This window comes from Varanus komodoensis, unplaced genomic scaffold (genome assembly GCF_004798865.1).
Source record: "Varanus komodoensis strain SLA01 unplaced genomic scaffold, ASM479886v1 scaffold7_3, whole genome shotgun sequence".
Lineage (NCBI taxonomy): Eukaryota > Metazoa > Chordata > Lepidosauria > Squamata > Varanidae > Varanus > Varanus komodoensis.
The window spans coordinates 17,291,532-17,316,137 of NW_025336480.1; the positions used below are offsets into that span (position 1 = coordinate 17,291,532).

Below are 24,606 nucleotides of genomic sequence, written 5' to 3' on the forward strand. Positions count from 1 at the left end.
ATCACTTTCCCCTTTGCAAGTCAGGAGGCATTATCAGTGAGTTGTGTTGAGCCCTGCTGTAATGCATTACTTACCCCCCGAGTAGCCGCATGCAAACGCCTCTGAGGTTTAGACAGCACCGAGATCCCAAGAAAGAGGTCAGTGGACTACGACCACTTGATAAACACCAGTACTTGGAATGTAATCGATTCCCGCGGATCGCAACGCAACTAAACCGGAGATCACATGCTCATGAGGTTTAATTAAGGCTCCGATTCTAGGCACATTCATACGCAACAAGGAACATGAAGCTGTAATCGGGGGAGGGGAGATACCTGCCGATGCGCCTTTTCCCAGAAGTAGGCCTTATTGTGTTCTATGGGGCTTTTCCCAAGACGACTAATAAGTCAGTATTCGTGGCATCAACGCCTTGCGTTCCATTGGATGATCACGAGAGAATGCCAGCGGATTTCGGCTTCGAGCTGTAAAATCCTAACCCTTTTACTCCCGAGCAGACCCATGGAGAAGGGACAACCGAAGACGGGATTTCTCAGTCAACAAATATATAAAATAATACGAAATGCTAAGAAGACTAAAACAACCTTGGCCCCAGGTGGGTGGAGATTCGGGAGAGGAGGGGGAGGAAGGGGGCGGATCAAATGTGATGGGAGCAGCGGAGGAAGAGAAGAGCTGGCGGGCGGACGATCGAGCGGCGCAGGGTTCACTCCCGAAGCTGGGGGCGGCCTGGAAAGGGTTAACCGCGGCAGCCCCAGCTCCTCTTCGGTGCTCCCCGCAGAGCCTGTTGTGGCCTTTGAGGAGACGCTGCGAATGCATCCAGCACCAGCCCCCAATCTCGCGGCGGCTGTTGTTTGCTGCCTGTGCGGCAGGCGCTGAGCGGAGCGCGGCAGGCTTCTCGCAGGCTGCCTGCGAAGCGGCGTCCGGGAACCGACGGAGGGAGCGAGCGAGCCCGCCACCCTCTGCCCCCGCCCCTCTCCGGGCTCCTCAGGTGCTGCGCTTGGGCTCGCCCTGGAAGCCTTGCAGACAACAGGTACGATTCGAAGGCTGCCGCCGCCACCGCGGCGGGGAAAGGGCGACTAGCAGCGGCGGCAACAGCTCCAGTTGCCGCTCTCGCCGGCTAATGAATGGGGCTGAGAGGGCGCCGGGAGCGCGTGCAGGCCCCGCTGGAACTCGGGCGCGAGCCTGGGGTTCGAGCCGGGCTGCTCGTCTCCCTTGGGCGCCGGGGAGGGCGCCCAGGCCTGGAGGCGACCCCTGCCTGGCTGTGGGGACGGGGTTCGGGGAGGGGGTTGTGGACAAAGGACCGAGGAGGGCGAACTAGCGACGACTCAGCGCACCCCCGGAGTAAGAAGGGAAGGGCCTCGAGGAGCAAAAGCCTCAGTTCTCTCTGTGGTGTGTGGTAACCCCGCTTTCTTTGCCCCCTCAGCTCTGCTAGTTCTGGGGTTGTGTGGGGGTGGGGTGTGCTGCGCCCCTATTTAAGAGAGCGGGGGGGGCACCTTGGAAGTCGCTTCTGCTGTTGCTGAGGAAGCTTTCTCTTTCCGTTTTCCCCCACACCCGCATCAATTTCTCAAAACTGATAAAACTTTTGTCTTCCACAGTGCCTTGTTGGGACCCATGTGGTGGTGATGGAGGGGAGCAGGAGGAGTGGTTCTAGAAAGTAGTGCAGCCTCTGGTGGTCCTTAATGCTGGAGGACTTGGTTGGCTAGCTTTTCCTTTGCCATCTTTTTTTTTTTTTAATATTTGTCTGTCCATCTATCTTTGCTTTGGACCTTGTTTCTCCCCTTGCTGTTAAACAGCCATTACTGTGATGTTTGTATTCACAGTAAATTTTCCCCACCCATCTGCCAACAGTTCAAGTATAAAATTTTCTTGTGCCTTTTATTCTCTAACAAATTCAATTCCCACCAATTTCTCTAGAGATGTTCCTGATAAAGAGAGCCTTTAGCTTGCCAAGGCACATCCTAAAAATACAAAAAGCACAGCATATATAAATATCAATTTGAAATAATACTTGGCACTTAGATTGCTTTTCATCTTCAAAGTGCTTTCACACTCATTAACTGATCCTCTCAGTATCCCTTGGATGGCAGCTTAACCTGGAATGATTTATACAGAATATCAAAGGGGGTTCTTCCTAATACTGTCTTGTGTTCAGGAGTGTTGCTTTGTTCTTCACCAGTAAGTTCATGCCTGAAGCTGCAATTTCTTTATGTCAGGAGAGGCTGCACCCCACCCACCCCCAGTGAAGATCAGAAAAGAGGTGGCAAAGTGGCCATCTGAACAGGTGATGGAAAGTGGCCAGCAATTTTCTGTTGAATCTGATATTTCTGGCTCAAGGATGCTTTTAGGTGGATGCCAAAAGAAAGAAAACAGAACAGGAAGGGGCAGAGAAGATAAGTTAGTTTCCTGCCACTTTAGAACAAATAGATCAAATATAAAATTTCTTTATTAGTTCTGACAAAAAAATGGTGCCATCTGACTTGATATGTTTCTGTCAGTAATATTAACAGTGTAGACTTATGCACATGCATTTCAGAAGTAAGTCCCATTGGGTTCAGTGGGCTTTACTGCCATGTAACTGGGTAAAAATTTCCTTAATACTTATTGCATTAAGTTGCTGGATTTTGCACAGCATACTAGCTGGACAGATAAGCTCATTGCAAGTTATGGAGAAAAGGTGGTTTTTGCTCAGGGTGTTTCTGGACCAGGCTTCTAATATGCCATCGCCCTACCTTGCTCACTGATTTTTTTTGCAGGGGATTAGTCAGTTTGAAGGCCTGTCATCATTCACTTGTGATCCTCTCTAGTTTTCCCACCACTTCTTTCCTCTTTTATCCTGCTGTGGAAAATAGGTTAAGAAGGAAAGATTGACTAGCAGCATGATGCCTACAGATAGTTGGGGCTAGGAACCCTCTGTCTGGAAGCATCCCTAGTATGCTATCTTACATGCAAGCTCCTGTTGTACCAATACCAGGATGGCATCTCAAGTAGTAGTTCCATTGTTGCAAGTGTAATATCTAACCTTGTTAGGGCAATTAGGCATTTTCATGGTTGTGACGTGTAAAACATTAACTCAGATGAGCATCAAGTATAATTGGTGTGGTGGCCCATGTTGCCCATCCTGATGAGGTCATTCTTGTAACGGTTTCCTAAATTAAAAGTGGAATAGATTATATGAAGCAGAGGCACTGATGTCACTTTTAAGTGGAATGTGATGAAAACATAAAATGTATGGACAGGCAATGAACATTTCAGGTAAAGAAGTACTTTCTCTTATTAATTTTGGATAACTTTGAGGATTCAAGACTTAGGATACTGAGATGGAGAGCCAGAATTAAAATATCTAATGCTGCCACAGATTAATTGGATGAAAAATTAAATCTGAGATACAACTTCTTATGCTGATCTTTAGCAGTGGAGTTATTGCAGTGAATGCAGAACATAGACTTTCTCAAGGATCTGGTGTTTAGTTCAGAAAGTGGGTGTTTTGTAAGATAGTCGTTATATTAGAAATGGGCACTCAATAGTATACTAATTGGATATCACATTCATTTTTATAAGTTTAAATTGAGGTACCTTGGATGATGAGGGCTGGGAGGTGGTGCTCACACATTAGCATTTAAGTGTTTCAGCCCTCTTTCCAAACAGAATAAGCACATCTAGGAGTTTCTGCAAAAGAGGGCATCTGCTGCCTTCTCTCTGTGCTGGCATTTGAGCCTGAGTTGAAGAGCAGTGCCAAGTAATCACCTCCTGCTATTGCTCTTGAATTTCTCTGGGTATCCCAGAAATTCTTGGCTGAAAGAGTTGATGGCAACTATGGGTTCATTTTCCCTTGAAAGAGATGTTATTTCTGGAGTGTAGGAAGCAAGAATGACAGGCAGGCTGGTTAGGAAGGCTGTATTGTCTGCTGACCTGTACTCTGCTGATGGTGGCTTGGCTCATGCCAAGATCCAAAAGACTTCAAACTGACTAAAAACCCTAAAGGCATTTCCTTCCCATCTCTTTGCCTGCCTGCCTGCACAGTTTAGCAGGATGAAAAGCGGTCTCCTTCCTCAGAGATATCTGTTGGCTCGGTAAAGCTCTAATCCCCTTGTGCCTTTCAACTCTTCCTCCTTCAAAAGGTGCTCTCCTAGGATTTATGAGAAAGGAAAAGCTAGCATTAATATAATGTATGCAGGCACAAATATGAAATGTATTTAGTGTTGGAGATTGCTGTATCAGTAGAACTGGATGCTGACCCTCCAGCATTGGTCCGGGCTTTCGGGTAGCTGCCACAAAACAAATATGTTACCTTTCTTGCTCCAGCTCTACCTGGATGAGCAGCACTTTCAATAAGATCCTTTTCAAATGTCACTGTGAAAGACAAGAGGGGAAGGGGGCCGGTGGGTGGGAGAAGAAACTGCATTAATTAAAAACAAAAGATTAAGGAAAATCAGCAAATTGTAGGAGTGAATTGGCTTAACATTCCACACCTTCTTTAACTGCAAGTCTTTGTGTTGCTCTGGCTTGAGCCTTAGACAAAGCACTTTGAAATCCCAGCTGGAAGGCCCTTCATAGCTTCTGAATTACAACACAGCTGTAGCCTTAACCAATAACAAATTAATGTTGATGTTTCTTTCATTTTTTTATGGGGTTGTAATTTTTTTTTCTTTCAGAAACAAGAACACCACATTTATTTTCTATCCTGATAGGTAGCTGTAGAATGAATATTGCTTTATTGGGTGGGTATTGAGGAAGGCTAAAAAACCGTCCTTGCCTAATCTCTCAGATATATTTCAGTGATTAACAAGAAACTAAATGTGTTTGTGTGTGTAATATATTTTTAAAATAAGCTAAATCCTGAAACTGTAATACCATAGTTCATCAAGAGGAAAAGGAATGTACACATTTGCAAATGTTTACTTGATATGATAAATTCTTTTTTCAACTTCAAAGGGTAGGAAAGCATATGGGCCATTGCCCTTGGACACTTTAGTCTCATATCAATCCCTTCTGGATTGTGATCCATTCACCAAAGAGTAGAAACATGTTGCTGTTCTTAAAATGAAAGCAAAACTTTGCAGACTTTGGCAATCTTCTTAGATTAAGTCTAATGATGTACTTTATTATATCTTTTCATGTGCAGTAATATGCTGTCTCTTCAGCTTGTTAAGCCCTTTATTTTGTTCACTATGTGGGGTGACAGTGTGTTCAGTGGATAGAGAGTTGATCTTGAAGATCTGGCTTAAAGCCCCAACTCCCTATATGGGCAATAAAAAGGAAACTCTACTCTCATGGTCGTTGAGATAATTTGCACTGGGAAATTAAGGCTGTAATCCTATCTCTTCTTACCTGGGAGAAAACCCTGTTGAACTCATTTCTGGGCAGACATGGATAGAATAGCGCCACAAAAGTCCTATAAGAGTAACAGTTTTGTGGTGGGAGAAACCCTGCTTTCTTTAAGGATAATGAAACTATTGTCATCAAACTACATGTTGCAGCCTTACAGAAAAGTTTGATGGTATGATCCAAATGCAGTTTAAAGGATCTAGTATGCCCACCAAATTATGTCAACTTATTCAGCTGCACATGTAATGCCTTGAATACAACAATATTGAAAATGAGTGCTGCTAGGGTAAACTCTTGGCCTGTGAAATATCCTGGTGAGTATACAGGTAGTGAAGTGCTGGCTGGGTGCTGTAGTGATGCATAAAGTGCGGTAGAGTTAGGAAGAGGCTATATGACAATATGGCAGTTTGATTGTGAGTTTTTGTGTTTGAATTGCTGGGAATAGGTAACTGCAGAGGCCATTAAACATCATATATGCATTATCACATGCAAAGATACATACCAGGTGAACTAAGGAGAAGAGTCTTGTAAGCCTTCTTGGGTTCCTTGCAAGGGGAAGAAAGGCAGGGTAAAAATGTAATAATAACAATTGTCTGTTTTTTACTTTTATTTGTTGACACCTTAGATTAGTGCATAGGAGCAAAAAATTCTGATATCCCATATATGCTGATGGGATTTAAACTAATGGTATCTGACCAAGGAAAGGTTGTTGAAATTGTGGTAAACAGCTTGATGAAAATGTAGGCCCTCTGTGAACCTGCAAATTCCGTATTAGGTGCCATTAGGAAAGGAATTAAAATAATACTGCCAAGATCATAACTGCCTTTATACAAATCTGCAGTGCAACAGCATTTGAGTGCTGTGGAGTGCAGACAGAGGCAACTGAGTAACTGCCCCTTGATCAGAACATGTTGCATCTGGCATTTTTAACTTAGAAAAACAGTGAGTGAGTAGAGGCATGATCAACGTGCACAAAACCATCCATGCTGAAAACAAAGCGGTCAGTGAGATATTGACCATGTAGCCTGGGCATTAGGGGAGTAGCAGTCTAACACATTCGGAGGGTGGCAAGTCAGAAGAGCTTTCCTCAGTGGGAAGGGCCCTCAGTCTGAACACTTTACAGGCAACCCATCTATCCGCATCATGTCTGTCTTATAAAGACTGAATTTTAGTTTACTGGGCTTTATCCGTCCCATTGCTAATTTCAGACACTGGTTTAGCACTTCCACAATCTCATCAGAGTAGCATGAAAAGGAGACTGCAGCTGAATATTTATAGAGTAATATACTTTTGAGCAATTTTAAAGCTGCAATACTTATATTTTGTGGAACATAGAATGCTTATAAGAACTTTGTAACTAAGGACTAGTTCCTGACTTTTTTCCCCTTTTCTCTCTCCCAATCCCTTTTCCATTTGTGTCCCTTCTTGGATTGTGAGGGTGGGACTAGTTCATGGGTCCCCAAACTACAGCCCACGGGACGGATCTGGCCTGCCATGGCCATCCATCCATCCAGCCCGCGCCGCTGTTCACCGCCCGCACGCGCGCTTGCCACCACCTCGCCCAATGGCACCTCACTGGCCTGTGATGGTCACTGCAGCCTTTCAACTGGCCCCCTATTCAAAAAGTTTGAGGACCCCTGGACTAGTTTATTGTAAATCTTTGTAAGCTGCTGTGGTACCTTTTTCAGTTGAAGACCAAATTAAACATCGTTTAACAAATAAGTGAAGGCAGGAACGTGTTCAGGATTGTCACAGGTAGAGAACAGGTGGTGAAAACTTTGAGGGGAAGAATGACTTGTGTGCAGAAATCATCTCTTCTCCCTGGGAAAACTGCTCTGTTTTCTGCCCTTTGTTTAAAAAAACATTAAAAAAAGAATCCATCAAAACTATGTGGAGTAGGAACGCCTTTGCTTATGCCCCTTTTGTAATACTAGTGGCAATAACAAAAATAATTATTCCAAAACAAAAAATGGAGGTTCTTAGCAACCAGAGTTGCAAAACACATTTTGGGTTATAGGATGACACACATTCTCTGCAGCAGCGCCCTACCTATGGAATGCGCTCCCCAGAGAGGTCCGCCTGGTGCCATCGTTATTTGTTTTTCAGCGCCATGCTAAGACCTTTTTATTTAAAACTTATTTTAAGTGTTAATTTATTATGGAGGATTTTAAAAAAAATTTAAGCCGAGATGCACCGGGTTTTAATATTTTTAGTGTATAAATTTTTATATGATTTTGTTTGTTTTTATTTTGTTGTGAGCCGCCCCGAGGCTTTGTTGCGATGGGGGTGGGATAGAAATGTTTTAAATACATACATACATACATACATACATAATTGTGAGCAGCATTTGCAGATTGTACTGGAGTTGAGGGAGCTCATCCATGTTTGTGGAGAATGAATGCTGGAAACATCTTGCTGTTATAAGAGGAATCCATTCACAATGTGTTCAGCTTGAGGTAGGCAGTTTTTTTCATCATCAAAGGTCAGCTTGAGGGAATAAGCGACTAATATACATACTTTGCACAAAGTGAGCTCAATGGTAGTATATGGCAGGAAGCTAATAGTAAGAAAGCACATATAAAGTTTGCATAAGTGATGCTTTCACTGACTGAGAATGCTGAAGTGGTCTACTAGTAACTGAGTCGCTACTGTGGCCATTGTTAAGATGGGGTATTTTTTCAGGCTCTCAGAATAGGGGAAGCTGTGACCTTCCTTATGGTTTTCAAACCAATGTTGTTCTGGGACTGGGACTTGGGCAGTCTGGGTTCTAGTCCCCACTCAGCCGTGGAGCCAACTGGTTGACTTTGGGCCAGTCACAGACTCTTAGCCCAATCTGTCTCACAGGGTTGCTGTTGTGGGGAGAAGATTGAGAGCAGCAGAAGGAGAATGGTGTGAGCTGCTTTGAGTTCTTTAAAAAAAATAAAAGGTGGGAAATAAATCCAATAAATAAATGAATAAATAAAACAAGCCACATTGACCAGTGTAACATCTGAACTAAGCATCTTACCAAACTGTGACTGAGACTGCTCCGGCAGTGTTCCTCTTTCTTATGGGCTTGTGTGCTTTTCCTCTGTCTTCAGGCTAGCAATCACTGCAGTTTACAGTGATGTCTGAACCAGTGTAGCTGCAATTTTTATTAACTGTATTTTGCTGTTGGTCTCTGGTTTGAGAGAAAACTATGGTTTTAGGGAACTGTGGTTACACTGCTATCCAGAAGAGGCAAGGGAAGGAAGCAAGTGGGAGAAGCTTGTGAACCCAGTGTTCTTAATCCTTGAGGGTGAAATCCTATGCTTGTTTGTGGGGCAGGGGTGGGGAACGGGATGGGCGGGACTCACAGCATACCCCAGCCAGCTATCATGGAAGCTGTAGGACTTTTTTCCTGTCTAAACTCACTTAGTGCTCTAAACCAATGTCTGGTGACCAGTAGAATAACATCTGAATTAGACCATGCTGTTCTTATGTTTCGTGGTGTATGTATACATGTCTTAAATGAAGAATGTGCGGAAAAATAATAAATGTGAGATTCAGAATTGTTTCACTTTGAGCATAGTGCTTGCCATGGCTCAGATTCAGATGTCATAACAAGCCATGTTTGTTTGGATGAGAATGTGCCATTCCTGCATTTGGGCTTGTCTGCCTCCCCCTCAATCTGCAAGATGAGAATATTTAAAACTTCTAGGTGGGTTTGGAGAAACTGTAGTTTCTTATTTTATCCAAATGTAGGAAATTGTGGCTTGGACAAATCATAGCCAGTTTAAAATCAGAATGTAAAACCATGGTTTAACAAAATACAGTTTGTACAAGCCATCATTTCCTGTATTTAGATGGAAGAGAAATCTGGCTTGTTCCAGGCTGTTACCAGAAGTTTTAAGTTACTTGCCCTCAAAAATGGAGAATGAAAAAGAAAGTGGGGCATGTGAATCAGAGGTTTGTGTGTGCTTATTTCATAATAACATTGCATCTGGATTGGTTGTGTATCTAATGAAGTGAATCAGCACTGCATGACCTTGTTTGCATGTAAGGACAAACTATGGTTTAATTAGCAATGGTTTGTTGGAATATAGGGAAGTAGCAGTTGAAGGAGGAGGAAAACAAATTACTAAGAGATTGAGAAAGCAAACAATTGTTTGTTTAATCATCTGATACAAATCCTGGGTAGGGCAATAAACCATGTTTTTAATAAACCATGGGATAGTATTACCAGGCCATATTGCCAGAAATATGTGGTGCTGTCAATTCTCAGCCATTATTTTCATCTTCCAAAAATTCTAATGACAGAATTCATATATTAATGATAAATCTTCATGGACCATAAAAACCATCTATGAGTATCTAAAATAAGCCTGGCAATACAACTGTTTAGAATATTATTCTAGCTGCTGTGAACAAAGTTTTTCCATGAGCTACGCCTGCTTTACAGAGAGTGGATCACAAACAGGACATGAGCAATGCTATATTTTCATATTCAGCAGCTTGGAAAACAAACCATTGTTTTTCAGATGATTTGAGGATTTTTTTTTTAAAGAGGGAGTATTCAGCAGCTACAATACAGCTTCTGAATGAACGTTACAAAAGCTTCACAAAAAGGGAATTAAACTGAAGCAAATATATGTTCTTTTATTGTACAGAAGAAACTCACTCACTGTACAGAATAACAGTGCAATTGTTAGAATTTTCAAAGAAACCTGGGGATTCAGACATGATCTTGCATCTCAGTCACCACATTACATTCTTTATAGAAGACAAGAATGTGTTTGTAGTGTTGTTCCTTTTTATTAGTGTTTTAAATTGGTCTAGTGTGGTTTTGTTTTCTATGTTTTTATGCTCAGACAATTTCATTGTAGTTTTCAAAATTTACTTGATGGTATATGTTATCTTAATGGCATACATATTTGCAATGAAATACTCTTATTTTTAATATTGCATTTATTTTTACACAAGTTTTTTTTAAAAAAGCTTTTAAACTGAGTATAATCTGGGGTGCTGGTTGTAGTTCCACCTATTATTATACTTAAACTAGTGGTCAATTCAGTTCAGTCCATTTATCGAGCTTACATAATTCAGAGGACTGGAGGAAGAAAGAGGGAAGAAATAGGAGTGCACGTAAATTCATTCCTGGTTCTCAGCAAGCAAAAATTCAGATATTTAAAACTTAGCTAAATTGAAAAAACATTTAAACTGGTGTTCTTGAATTTAAGCCAATCTAGCAATATTGACTTCAGAGGTAGCAATAGCTTAAATCTGTCCATACCCTTTTGTCAATTGGTCTGTTAAAAAAAGATGTTCCCTGAACAACTTGGCTGCTAATTCTCGAATATACTAATTTCACTAAGGTGGTGTATAAGGAGCACTGTGGCCTGATTGGAAACTTATTTATCCAAAGCCATGCTCTAGTTCCAAGGCCCAGTTGATGGGCTCACAATAACTGGAGAAAATGGTGGGAGCTCTGCCTTTATATAGTATTGGGAGAAGGGGTTGGGATTCTTGCCAAAAATGCCTAGCTAGGGAATCTGCCTACCTTTCTGACAACAGGCTCCATGCAGGCGCAGAGCCCATATGTATGAATGCAGAGATGACCACTTGAAGAAAGTTGGTTACAGGTAAGCAACCTTACTTTCTCTGTAGGGATTCACAGTAACCGAATGTGCTTGCTGAATTCACACATAACAGGCAGTCTCCAGTATGGCTTATTGTTCTATGTGAACACACCTTAAGTCTCCTGCACTGAGATATTTCAGAAAGTCTACAAGCAGAACATAAGGTTGATAGCCTCTCCAGTATCTGATAGCAGAAATATGCTGCTTCTGAACAGGGAGACAGTTGTGTCTCCCTTCTGCCTAAAAGTCATGGATAGCATTGTTTTAACTTGCTGTTTTATTGTCATATTTTGTAAGTTGCCCAGAGAGCCTTTCTGCTAAGGGGTATGGCATATGTGTAATAAATAAATAATAATAAATAGTAACATTGATTAACTGTATGCCATCTTTGGAGAATTACTACTTAATCTAAGTGTGTTGGACGTTAAACAAGTATGTTTGCTCTGACTACACTGGCACAGGGAGCTGTCCACATAACCAAATCAGTAATGTTGATACCATTAGGTAATTTTACCCTTAGCTTAATTGGCTGACACATCATACTTTCCCCACATGCCATCCAAAGCTATATTTAATTCTTAACAAGAAGTGTATTGGTTACCTGGTTGCCTGTTACCTTGCACACTTTTCTTCTGTGGGTATCTTGTGTTTTTTATACTTCTGATCTCTTCTTGTCAGCTGTCAGTCAGTTTCCTACTGCAGAACTCCATATCCTTTCAGTAGTCTGTGGACTTCCTTCCATGTCTCAGGACAGCTATTTATGTTGGCCTGATTCTCCCAAGTCAGCCAGATTGTCCTTTAAATGCATCTGATCTCCTTCACTGCCCCAGCTCAGTTTCTTGGCTACAGCCTTGTTTGTCTGTCCTTCAGCTTTTCACATTGATTTCTTGGCTCAACTTGCTATCTAAAATTGGATACAATTGTGTTTTGAATAACCACTAGCTACAAACTTAACTCACTAATTCTGCTTGTGGAAGCTAATTAATGGCCTTACAGTCAAGTGCAGGTTTGTGTCTTAATGAGTCACTTGAAATAAGAGTTGTTAATGTTTTTTCTAAGTACTAATGTGCAGCATGTTGGTAGTGTAACTCATGAATTTATATACATGTGTATGAATGTGTCCATATAGACAAATATTTTCTATGGTTCAGTAGAACTATATTACTTGTTGTATGTCTCTCTGTTTCCTTTCTTCCCAATATTTAGCTGGCATTGAAATAGTATGTCTTGGACAGACTAGAAATTTTCAGCTGAGTACAGTTATGCGGACAATGAAAGTAGGTTGTAATATTTATTTAAAGTTCAGTGTATGTCCTGTGAACCAGGTCCAGTCTGAAGAAATGCTGCTTGACATACATACATAGTTCTCAGCTTTGTATTAGTGGTTATAAATGGAGAACTGCAGAGAATGAACTGATGCAGAAACATATTGCAATCAATTAGGTGGCATTTGTTGTCAGTCACAAGAGAAGCTGGCATCAAGAGGCTGTGGCGGAAAAGCTGAGATTTTCTTTTTGCACACTTGTAGGGCCGAAATACCACAAATATTAGAGTTAACCAACTTTAATTATGGCTACTTTTATCCAGTGGTTCAATATTATGCATGTTGTACTGCTGTTTTTAAACATTTATAAAGGCTGCTATATGATGTCTTTTAAAATATTGTTGGGATAAATAGGTGGGATTATATTAACTTTAGTACAGCATTTCTTTTTAGGGTACTTCATTGGTTTAGGGTACTGTTTAGGGTTTAGGGTACTGTTCTGCCCTGAGTCACTGGAATGGGTTCAGCAGGACATATACATAAATGAATGTCAGTTATATATATGCAGGATATTTGGAAAAATGATAAAAGGAGCTAACTCTTCACAGATTTTAGGTACAATTAAAATATACGTTTGTCTGCTTAAAAGAGGTTCATTTTTTCAGGCAACATATGCAAAGTATCTGTTCTTGAGGCATTCTAAAGTAAAAGAGTTTGGTTTTTAGAGTAAAACAATGCTTAAAAGAAAATAGCTGCCTTGTAATAGTAAGTATTTTAACGTACCAAAAGTAGTGAGAAATCACTGTACTATGTACATTTCAGTTTTTCAGTACTCTGGTTTGAAAGCTCACTCTTCATGTAATTTGGCATGAAATACTTCACAGTACATTGCACATTTGCTTGCTTATACTAAGAATCTGTTCCTTGATTTATTTTGAATGAAATTAAAATTCAGAATAGGTAAGTAGAAATATCTGGTGTCTCTTTAAAAGGATAGTGGTAATTAACCCAAATGCCTAATGTATTATCAGAATGGTTGCTTTATGAAAAGCATTTTCAGATAGCTTAAATCAGTACTAAGCATTGATTTGATTAGGGCAGCAGTAAGGGGATTCATTTATTTTTTACTGTGCCTGTGTGCTAGTGACTTTGTTTCTCTTTCCTAGCACACTTTATTGATAATGTGTAGCTGAGGCCTGACTTCAAAATTTAGGACTGTTCTTGATTGTTATAGGAATCTGGCTCAGTGTAGTACTGAACAGCTTCTGGGCTTTTATAAAAGAGTTTGAATACAGATACTCTGTCCTTCTCAGGTGCAATAACCTATTACGGCTTTTTGCACAAAATGACTGCCCATCACTTTCCTACCTCCTTTGCTTAAGTGCAAAACCCATGGTCAACTCCTTCACAGGCTGTGGGATGTGACTTGCAAACTTAGACCTCCAGGTTGTTAGAGACTACACCCAGCATTTGACCCAGCAACAATCCCTAAATTTTTACATTGATGGGTTCTTATTAGGGACTAATTAGGCCAGTGTGTTATGTAGCTCACATTAGGTCCCCCGAGCCTGAATGGAACCCTGAAGCACAGCAGAATTTAGAGTAACAGGGAAATGTAGAGAAATTCTGACCATTCTAATGCTAATTCTACTTATTTGGGTTTGCTAACATTCCTTCTGGGCAGCTACAGAGCCTGCCTCATTGATCATTCATACTGCCTTGTGTGACACATAAGGTATATTTACCAGTAAGGCTTATACTGGGCTGATTAAAAATGGTTTTTACTGTTTCTTCAAGGTCACATAGATTAAAGAAAAAGATAGAACCACATTGCACACTATGATTCTTGCCTGACTGAACTCACAAGCAATAAAGAGTTCAAGTGCAAACCTGCCTCTTCCTAACAAATGGAAGCAGAGGGAAAGAATAAGACCTCACTCCTGCAGTTGCCAGAGCATGTGTGAATGGTTATGCCTGCATGGATCTTCACAAGATCCACTTCTTTATAGGTGAAGAGTGAGCAGTAATCTCTTCAGTTTGTCTGTCTTGAGTGTATGAAGAGGAAGAGCTTAGGTTTCACATGTTGCTGTACATTCTGTATGGAATTTTGTATGAAAGTCTTGGAATTTCATGCTTTTTGCAAGGTAGCATTCTGGTTCATTGCATGCTTCTTACCTCAGGCACACAAAATAGTGTAATTTGATTTTTAAATCCACCATCCTGTTATTATCCTGTCTATGTGGTTCTTTTTGATGGCTAAGTATTATGAATAGACAGAATTCTGCTAATTTCTGCTTTAAATTGTAATGTGTAACTGGATTTATACCTAGAATATAAAAAATCAATTTGCAAAACTTCTGTTTTACCCCTTGAGATTTTGATTTCCTTCTTGCCTTTGAGCGGCTTAATCATAGGAACATAAAGTCCTGCTGGACCAGAGCAAGGGTCCATTTAGTTCAGCATTCTGATCACACATTGCCCAACCAGCTACCCCTAGGAAACTCATAAACAAGAGATGAATGCAACTAAACCCTCCCACACATGTTTCCCAGAGGCATGCCATAGCCTCTGTTAACAGCCGTTACCAGGGCTTGTAGCCATTGATAGCTTTATCTTCCATTAATTTCTCCAATCTGCTTTAAATCAATCCAGACTGAGGTCCATCATTATATCTTGTAGTTAATTCCATGGTTGATAAGCTGGTTAATTGTTGTAAGCCGCCCCGAGGCTTCTGCGAATGGGGCAGCATAAAATGTTTTAATAAATAAAATATATGTTTACTTGTAAGCAAAATTCCAGTCAGTTCAGGTGAGTTACTTCCAAATAAGTGCATGGGACTGTAGTCCAGAATACATCATAGTGACCAGTGGCCTGGCAGATCTGGCAGACTTTCCTAGCTCCTGGGAAAGTATTTTGTGTGTACATGCTGTAAACATATTCTTTAAATCTTTCAGAATGTACTTGCTAAAGAATGCATTGGTTCATCTGAAAAAAAAAAAAAGCTTTCATCATAGTCAGATGCCTACCTACTGCTTTCAAATTAAAGCACACTATAGTCACCTGATTTTCTTTATACTGCATTAGCATGTGAGCACCTTTGTAACTGGGATATTGACTGAGTTACAATGCTAGGAAAACATGGCTCATCAAGGAGACTATTTTAATTGATACCTTGAAGTGTTCCTATAGCTGATGCCTAGTGCAAACCTGGACTCCACCATCTCATTGGAACAAACTATTAGTCCCATATGGAAACCCAAAATATTGATTTAATGACAGATTTCCCATCTTTTAGCCACTTTGTGGGATAAACATTGCTGTTTAAGGGGCTCATAGTCTGAGACAAGAAGACTGTAAGACACAAGGCCTCCGTCATTTTTCCATATCAGCAAAGTCAAGATAGGGGACTAGCTGCAGGAAAATGTGTCTTGTCTGTCAAGATCTTTTCTTGTGAACTCTGATCCCAAAGGAGTTAAGAGACTGTTCTTGAGAGTGTAATGAGGCTGGTGCCAGTGAAAGGCAGCCATGTGAAGAAAAGAGCAGAGGGAGGATTGGAAAGCTGCAGAGGTAATTAAGGCTTCCCCTCTTGTTCCTCTCTGCTCCCCAAACCTTTCTAACCCTTTTTGGCTGGCTCCTGTTGCCTTCTCTGAACAGTAGGAGCAGATCAAGTCAATCCAACAAAATTCAGAGCAGTTAGGCAGCCTCTGTGAGTAGCCTGGAGCACAAATGCGAGGAGTGCTTATGAGATGAGGGTACAAGAGTTCCTCTGTATTGTGTTCTGCAAAAGCTACAAACGGTCATGACAGGGGTCTGCAGGGAATGAATCGATACCAGTGATGCATCTAGCGCATGACTGCCAGCTGACTAGCTTTAGAAGGAATGACTTGCTGTCCATTGCAGAGGAGAGTTGCAGACTATTTTTTTTCCTTTTTGGGAAAAAAGAGATGAATTGAAAACCAAGTAGAGCATCTGAGAGTCTGTGGAACCAGGGTGTGGATGGAATAGTCTGTTTGTTTCAGTGTATTTTCTGGGAGCTACAGCTGCTTGGAATCTCAGCAGATCTGCTCACCCTGTGCCCTGCTTTCAACATCCCAGTGTTGTAACCTTTGGCCCTTGATTTGTACATGTATACATCCTATCTGCATCAAACCAAATCATGCAATCAGTACTCTAATTGAAACCTCCTCTCCATTTTCTTCATCATTTATTTTTTTTCCCTTCCACACCTTCCAAGGGTTTATAGCTGATTATCTTTATAATTAAATGATTTGATTTCTTTAATGGCAGTCCAAGCATGAGTCAGATACAACTGGAGCTGATGAAAAATATTCATGCAGGCATTTTCTTATCTAATATGAGGAGGCAGTGAAATGAACTTCATACGTCCCTCTTGGTGGTATGCTGAGAATTAGTGGTTATTCTTATAGCCTCTGGTCTTGACCTAGAGGAGTGGGGCAATAATCTCACTTTTTGTCATCTTCCTTTCTGTGCTTCTTAGCTGAAAAGAGCTTGAAAATATGAAATTCATATCCTCTAGAGGATGAGGTATTGTTTAGTGCCTCCTACTAAATCCACTTAAGATACTAAGTTAAAATCATGAATCAATGATATGGGGCTGACTTGTAATTTCACAACAATGAATTTTAACTGGTACCTATTTTGCTCATATACCTTCTTTGTCAATAGCAGTTCATCATTAGGTATTTCTAAATTGGATGACTAATATGCTCCCTTGACTTAGATTTTCATTGTAAGCAAGGGGAAGACCACAGATTGACTGGCATTTATTTGTATGGTCAAAAATGATTTTAATTCCCTTGTGGAAGGTGTGGTAAAGTAGCCACAAGCCATCTCTGTTTGCTTGAAGCATATTGGAACGCTGCATGGGCTTTTTTATAAGGAAGTTTCATCTTTGTTAGAAATCATATGTATTTGCTGAGGCTACTTTTAATTTTCCTTTTATATCCAAGCCATCTTATACTCCCCTGCCTTCACAGTCTTATGTAGTTACACCCACAGCATGCAATATTTCTAGCTTGCTCCCTGGTTATAATGCCTGTTAAACAAGCCTATGAAGAAGCTTACAATAATAATTTATACTGAGACATTTTCTACCTTACTTTTCTTTAAAGAAATGAGAGGGTAGAAGTTTAGCCTTGTATAGAGAATATAAATTCAACTAGAACGGGCTTTCCTAATCCGCATCCCTCGAGATATTTTGGACTGCAACTCCCATCATTCCTGATAACTGGCCAAGCTGTCTGGGACTGATAAGAGTTGTAGGTGAAAACATCTGGACAGACTGTCCTCTCTCCCTGCGTCTTCCCCCCACCCCCCTTTATAGAATTGATGAATATTGCATCTTGGTTAATATTCCAGGAACCTGTGTCATCTTTATTTTTTTGTCTTGATCAGCTTTCTTTCAAAGTTGGGAAAATAGAGATGCATGAAAAAAAAATTTGGTATATAAAGTAGTTAAACTTTTGATCACTAAATTGGCAAAATGTACCACAATACTTTATATTCCCAGAATAATCACATATTGAAGTTAAATAACATTAAAGCTAGTATCCAAGTATGCTATAAGCAGAAGCTTAATGGGGACTAACTTTCTAAAACATGCCTACCATAACCTGAGTTTATGAGAGCCCTATTACATTAAGTATTAGAGAAAGCAAGTGGGTCTTGAAACAAAACATTGCAATGCATCCCTGCTGTGCCTATGTGAGATGAGTTGATGGGCTGAAAAAACCACAGCAATGTTAGCATCAAATGTAGGAGCCCCTGCTTGGACTTGGGTTTTATTTTTAATATACAAAGCATAATTATTTAGCTTATGAACAGTTAGACGTGCAAGTGGAATGAGTGCTGGATTTTTATAGGAGGAGGTCTGAGGGGTTAATTGAAATAGGTTGACCTTTTCTGCAGTCGGAGAGGTGTGGGGTATTTTTGATTGGGAATTCAAACCAATTTTGCAAGGTTGATGAAAGTTGATTTCTTTGAGCACAGCTCCCCTTCCCCCACCAAGTACAATGGGGTTATAAGAGTGAAATGTATTGCAGGGTTGTTGTCCTATACTCTCAGCTTCAACCCAACCCCAAAGTTTCAGAAGGGATCTAATACCTCTAGACAACACTGCAGGTCTACCAAACTACCAGGAGCTTGAACTTTAGTATTTTGTGTGAACTGTATCTCAGGCCTGTAAAAACTGCTCTCTCCCAGTCATAGAGTCTTCCAACCTTCAGTATGAAGTCCGTGAACTGTGTTGGGTTTGCAATATGTATTGAAAGGCATATTTTTACTTAATTTAACACTAAGGAATGAGTTAGAAAAGGATGTACTCTTTGTTTCTGCCTTTTGGAGCATGGAGTGTGCATACCATGCCCAGTCTGAGCTATATTAAAATTTGTTGATTTCTCTGGGCAGCTCTCACATTTGTCAGGGAATGACTATCAAGACAATGAAGTAATTCTGTCTTCCATTTGTATATGTGTGCCTTTCTTCCTCAGGTCTCTTGTGATGGAGTCTTTTGGAAGAGGTGAGAAATTAAGCAAGGTTAATTGAAGAAGAGAAAGAAGAAAATAACTGCCCATATTTTATTCTTGCTAACTTATTTTTTAGCCTTTTCTATCCAGCTAGTGGCTGATCATCACTTAAAGACTCATGCACTGCTGGACATACCTTCTGTTTCATTTCCCCAGGTTTTCTTTTCCCATTGACTCAATATTCCATGACTACTGAGCATGCACTGTCCTTAGTGGACTATTTTTAGATTTTCCACCTTCCTTAGGATTTTTCTTAAATACATTTTGATACTGTTGGAAACCTTGGGGTTGCTCTAAACTTGCTGAACCTTCCTCTTGCTCAAGGATTGTGCTACTTAGTGATTTAAGGATTGGCACTCTCGTTAATATTTGGAAATAAAGGAAATTTCTCTGTTTAGATACCCTGAAAAGATCTTGTTCACATTTGGCAAGCTTCCATAATTAAAGCTACCTCAATATGTTTTGTAATCATTGTATAACTTACGCTAGTCCAGTAATGGACACGTGCAACTCTAGCTGCAATCAATATATTCTCTTCCACAAAGGGAGATGTAACATTTGTGTTCATCTAAAATGTGGCCTTGTGCTAATTCCACATAACTGATGAGCACAGGAAGAAACACAGGTGGTTTGAGGGTAAAAGCTGCTTTTCTTTGTCTGAAAACAGTGCAAGTTACAGCAAGTGCAATTGTAGATGAGTCATGTGACTTATTTGGGTGTTCTCTTCACAGTGCAGCTCTGTCATGCAATGTGCTTAACATGGGCTGTAACCTACTGGTCCCAACCCAGATATCAGATCCTCTGTTGCCAGAGAGCACCTTGCTCTGTGTGTGTATTCATGTGGAATCCTATGAAAAGAGGGGATTCCATTTGTCAGGCCTTCTACTCCCCAACAGATGGACAGCAAGGCCTGTGCGTGTGACTGTGCTCCCTCTCTCCATGCAGTGTGAACTGACTTCTACCCTGTGTGGAGGAAGAAGCAAATGTCTCTTCAAAGGTGTTGCCAGTACACTTGACTTTTAGATGCTGATTACAAATAATGCCTATTTATTTATTTATTTATTTAAAGTTTTTGCATACCGTCCCCTTGCTATATTGCCTCGGGATGGCTCACATAAAAAAACAAATATAATACAAATACAGTTAAAACCCGGAAACATCCTGGCTGCACAATTAAAAGCTATAAATATTAAATGTTGTTAAAATATTGTTTGAATAAAAATGTCTTAGCCTGGCGCCAAAAAACAAATAACGATGGCACCAGGCGGACCTCTCTGGGGAGCGCATTCCATGGATGGGGCGCCACTGCAGAGAAATACTTCTTGATTATTTGGAGGCATCTTTTCAGTTGAGTGATGGCACAGTCCAGTTTACTCAGGTATAGGCCCCACTGAATTCAGCTGTAGTAATTTCCCCATCTCATTAGGTGTTTTCACTTCGGTATTTTTCTGAAACATTACATTCCAAACTTCCACATGTTCCTGGTTTCTCAGTGTTGTGCATATATATATATATATAGCAGTTAAATCTGTTTTCTGATCTTCGTTCCATAGACAATTTAATGACTTTCCAGCGGTGGTATGAGTTTCAGTAGGGGAGAAATGCACACTTCCAGAACTAATGGCTCCTACAGTGTGGGAGAAGATGGAATGGAAATGATTATGCCCACTTCTTGGCTGATGTACTCTTTTGGCCATTCAGTGGCCATGTTGGTAGAATAAGGAAACTTCGGAGGTGGCGTATCTCAGGCCTTTCCCAGCACGTTCCTGGAATGTCCCTTTGCCTGCAATAGAACTTTCTATTTTAGCTCAGGAGGTGACAGACCTCCATCTCTGCCCACAGAGAAGAAGGTCCACAGCATCCCGTGGCTTCTCAACTGCCTTCTGTACAGATGGCTACATTTATGTTTTTCAAGATGCTGTGTAATAATGACACATTTTAAATATTGAAATGAAGTGTAAGTTCTTGCAATCAACCTTTTCTGTAATCATGCTATGTAAGTATGATATACTGTAAAAAGAAAAAAAATTATTTGCATCTTATGGCCAGATTTGTCCATCTATCTTACTTGGTTTAAACTGTATTTTTCTCAAATTGTCAAATATATATTTTGGGGTGAGGGTGGGGGATGTAGAATGCCAGGCTTAAAGAGAACTGAGGGTGCATACAAGTACTTGTGTGTAGTGGGTAGTCTCTGATTTTCTCTTCCACTTATACCATCTTGTGTTGTGTTTAAAGGCTGCTCTGGAGAGTCCCCTGAGTTTCAGGAGTTTTGGCAGCAGAGGAGCCTTTAGTAGTAAAATAATCTCAGAAGCTTCACTGCATATGCAGACGCCTCCTGCATGGACCATTAGATGCCAACCATTGTATTTATTTTAAAGACAGAATGACAGTCTGGTCCTGCAAATATTTATCAGAAGCAAGTCCCATGGTGTTCAAAGGAGTTATTCATTCAAGTATGCATGCATAGAATTGTATCTTGACGTGGTGTGTTTTATCTCTTTGCTATTTGTAGTTCCAAGCAGAATTTTTAAGCAATTTTAAATCATACTAATAATTTAGATCAGCCTTCCACAACCTTGTACCAGCCAGATGTTTTTGACTACAACTCCTAGCATTCCTGACTATTGGCCATGCTGACTGGGGTTGATGGGAATTGAAATTAACACATCTGCAGGGACACAGATTGGAGACAGCTGATCTAAATAAAATCTTGTCTCTTCTATTAGTGTGTGTGTGTGTATCTGTTTTCACCATTTGAACATGACTGACTGGGTTTACATGTAATGCCGACCCATGATGTGACATTGAATTCTGGGTTGTTGTGATAATTTGAATCTATCCACACTAACAGATGATGATTTGTTAATCAGAAAACAGAAGGAGAATCCATGAACCTGGTTCACCCAGTTATACTGAGGGAAATAAGCTTTAGTAACTGATTCTCCTTCTGTGTTTGTTGGATGGATTTGCCTTATTTTCCTTGCTGGTTTAGCTAATCATGTTGTCTAAATCTGGGCTGTTTCGGGATTATTTGAGAATTGCTGCTTCCCCCACCCCCCACCCCAATGCAAACAAGCCATGCCGCCCACATTTGGGCAACCTGACAAGCTGTGCCAGCAAGGGGAATTAGGTAAATTCACCTGGCACATACAGTGGAGAAATAATCCGCCCTAATCCTCAGCACAATTGTGCAAGCCAATCCATGGTTTATTCTTGGGTGGTGGACCCTGCATCGTTTAAAGCAGATTATCATTAATCTGAACCTAGAACTGTGGGTTGCTCATGAGTTATTTGCTAGGTTATAGAGGATGTCAGGCAAGGATGGTTAAATAAATCCGCCCCTACATACCGTAGTCATTCTGCGTGCCACTGCTACAGTACCGTGAGGCATTTGGATACAGGGAGGGACTGAGCAAAAGAAATAAACTACCTAGGGAATGAGAAAACTACCCAAGGTTTCTTTATCTAGCAACAAACCTTGGGTAGTGCAAGAAATCATATTATATAAATCATGAGTTTGTGATATGTGCAGACTGAGTGTGTGAGAAGCAGGGAACTTTTTATCAGAGAGAGAGAGTGCCATGAAGTTTCCCCTCCCCTGCCCCTCAGAACTGAAATGTGGCAAAAATCCCCTTTCTGTGTGAGTACTTTTTGAAAGCAACATGAAGTTGACCAGTCTGTTCCCTCTGTTCATACCTGTTTACAGGTTTGTGTCAAGTTGGCGCTGGAGTGTGCAGCTGATGGCAAAATTGGCTGGAATCAGTCCGGGGAAGCAAAGAAAGAAACAGTGATTCATGCTTGGAGGGGCTCCAGATGAGGGAGAATAACTGCCATGCGCAACAGGCTTGGAAATAAATGGTCAGTAAACAACAAGTGTGTTCTATTAAAAGTCTGTGAATTGCGTTTTAACTGCATTGTTCCGTGTTATATTAAAATTGTTCCATGGCTTTAGTTATATTCTATAAGCTGCTCTGGGAGGGCTTTGCCTTGAAAGGTGGTGTACGGGTATGTTAAGTAAATAAAAAATAAAGTGAGGCCTGCAACATAACATTGCAATGTATGTCTCCTGCTTATAGGAGTATTCCTGTTTAGTGTGCCAGCCTGCAGAACACTATAAGCTGTTGCAGACTCAAGAAGCCAGTGCTGTTGACTCCATCCCACTTTCTCTTTTTCTTTTGCAACTGGGACTTGGTACTCAGAGGCCACTGAATGTACCCAGTGCTTATATCAACGGTAAAGCAGCACTGAAAAAGAAGGCCAAGCAGCAGTACTCCTAAAGCTCTACCAGATAATATCAAAAGCAGGCTATTGATAAAAAAGCAAGACTAAATAAGTAGTTTTGCCTCTTTAGAAAGATGGATGAATGTTTTATTCAAGCATCCATAAAAGCTTTATTTATGGATTATAAATACAGATTGATCTTTACATATGCCCATCGTCATTCTGATTGTCTCAGCCCAAATGCTGACTGCCTAATGTTTTTCTACTTGGACTCTAGGTGAACTCCCATGATGAAATATACAAGTAGGATTTGGTTAGCACAGAGTACTTGGCTTCATAAGGATCCACACTTAAGTTACTTACTCTTAATTATCCCAACTCTAAGCAAACACCTGTATTTAAATATATTGTGTCATTGGGGGACTAAAGACTTGGAATACTTGGAATTTTTCTGTGCCACAAAATTTAACTACTATTGGTTTATCCCTTTGTATCTCCCTTCTCTGTCAAGAAGATGTGTTTGGATTGTCTGGTAATTATCATCAATCCCCCCTTTCCATAAGAGTTAGGTTAGGATGAGAGAATAGCTCAAGGCAATCTCATGTTCTTTATGACAAAATAGGAATTTAAACCTGGCTTTTCTCATATTCTGTTGCAGATGTGGACAATTTGTGGCCCTTTTTATGTTTTTGCCTGTAGCTTCCTTCAACACTAGTCATATACCCAGTACTGGGGTGTCATGGCAGCTGTAGCCCAAAACATTTGGAGGGCAATAAGTTGCTGTACAGCTATACTGCTCTGCCACAATTAGTATATTGTGGTATCAGGTCAGTGTGTAGAGGGTATCTATGCAAATTAGGAATAAGGCTTAATTCTCCTTTCCAAGGAATAGCTTACCAATATAAATCCATCTGTTTTGATTTACTGACTTTGTTGCTTTGTTTTGCTTTGGTTATGAGTGCCACAGGTTCTGAAATTGCTGGGAGGAGTTAAATCTACAGTTCTTATCAAGAGCTGTCATTTGGGCCTGACATCCAGTACCAGATTAAGACATGATGAAGCACTGCTGATATATGATGTGAAGGAATGCAGCAATGTTACCCAGATAAGCACTTAGTACATGGAAGAGCAAAGTAACTTACACAGTTGCTTCTCTTTGCACATCATAAAAAATCCTTTGTGATTTTAAAAGAACAAATTCATACATTGTGTCAGCAGATGATAAGTTACGAAGCTTATCATTTTCTGTGTACATAATGATTAGTGCAGACAGCTTTTCTTACAGCACTGATGTCCACTGTTCGTTCTTAATCCTTTACAGCTGTGAAGATGACCTTTCTCCTGAGCAGTTTGCTACCATTCGACTTAAAAATAGCCACAATATTAGTTCTACATGAGGGAAAGCCAGCTGAATCTTATCTTAGAGGATGAACTGATACAGAATCTGGTGGCATAAGTTTTCTTTATCTGAATAATTTTGCTTTCTTTAAGACTGAAAGTATGTGATTCCCCCAGCAGGTTTGATACTGTGCTGGGCTGGTTGTGTGTGATCGGTTGGATGAATGGAGAGTTTGAGGTTCTGAGTGGTTAACAGTATGTTGGAGCTGGGCATAGGTGTTCAGAGTGTGTAGGAACTTTTGGAATGGTATTGTTG

At 40.6% G+C, this 24,606-nt stretch overlaps 1 long non-coding RNA gene across 1 annotated transcript in view; it reads left to right on the forward strand.

Annotated features, from left to right (window-relative positions):
* The first annotated feature begins 658 nt into the window (after positions 1-658).
* The window catches only part of LOC123035788, a 55,211-nt gene continuing 31,263 nt past the window's right edge, over positions 659-24,606 (forward strand). Inside the window, exons 1-2 of the long non-coding RNA XR_006417029.1 lie at positions 659-1,027; positions 22,438-22,589. This is a non-coding gene — a long non-coding RNA (uncharacterized LOC123035788). The remainder of the gene's footprint in view (positions 1,028-22,437; positions 22,590-24,606) is intronic.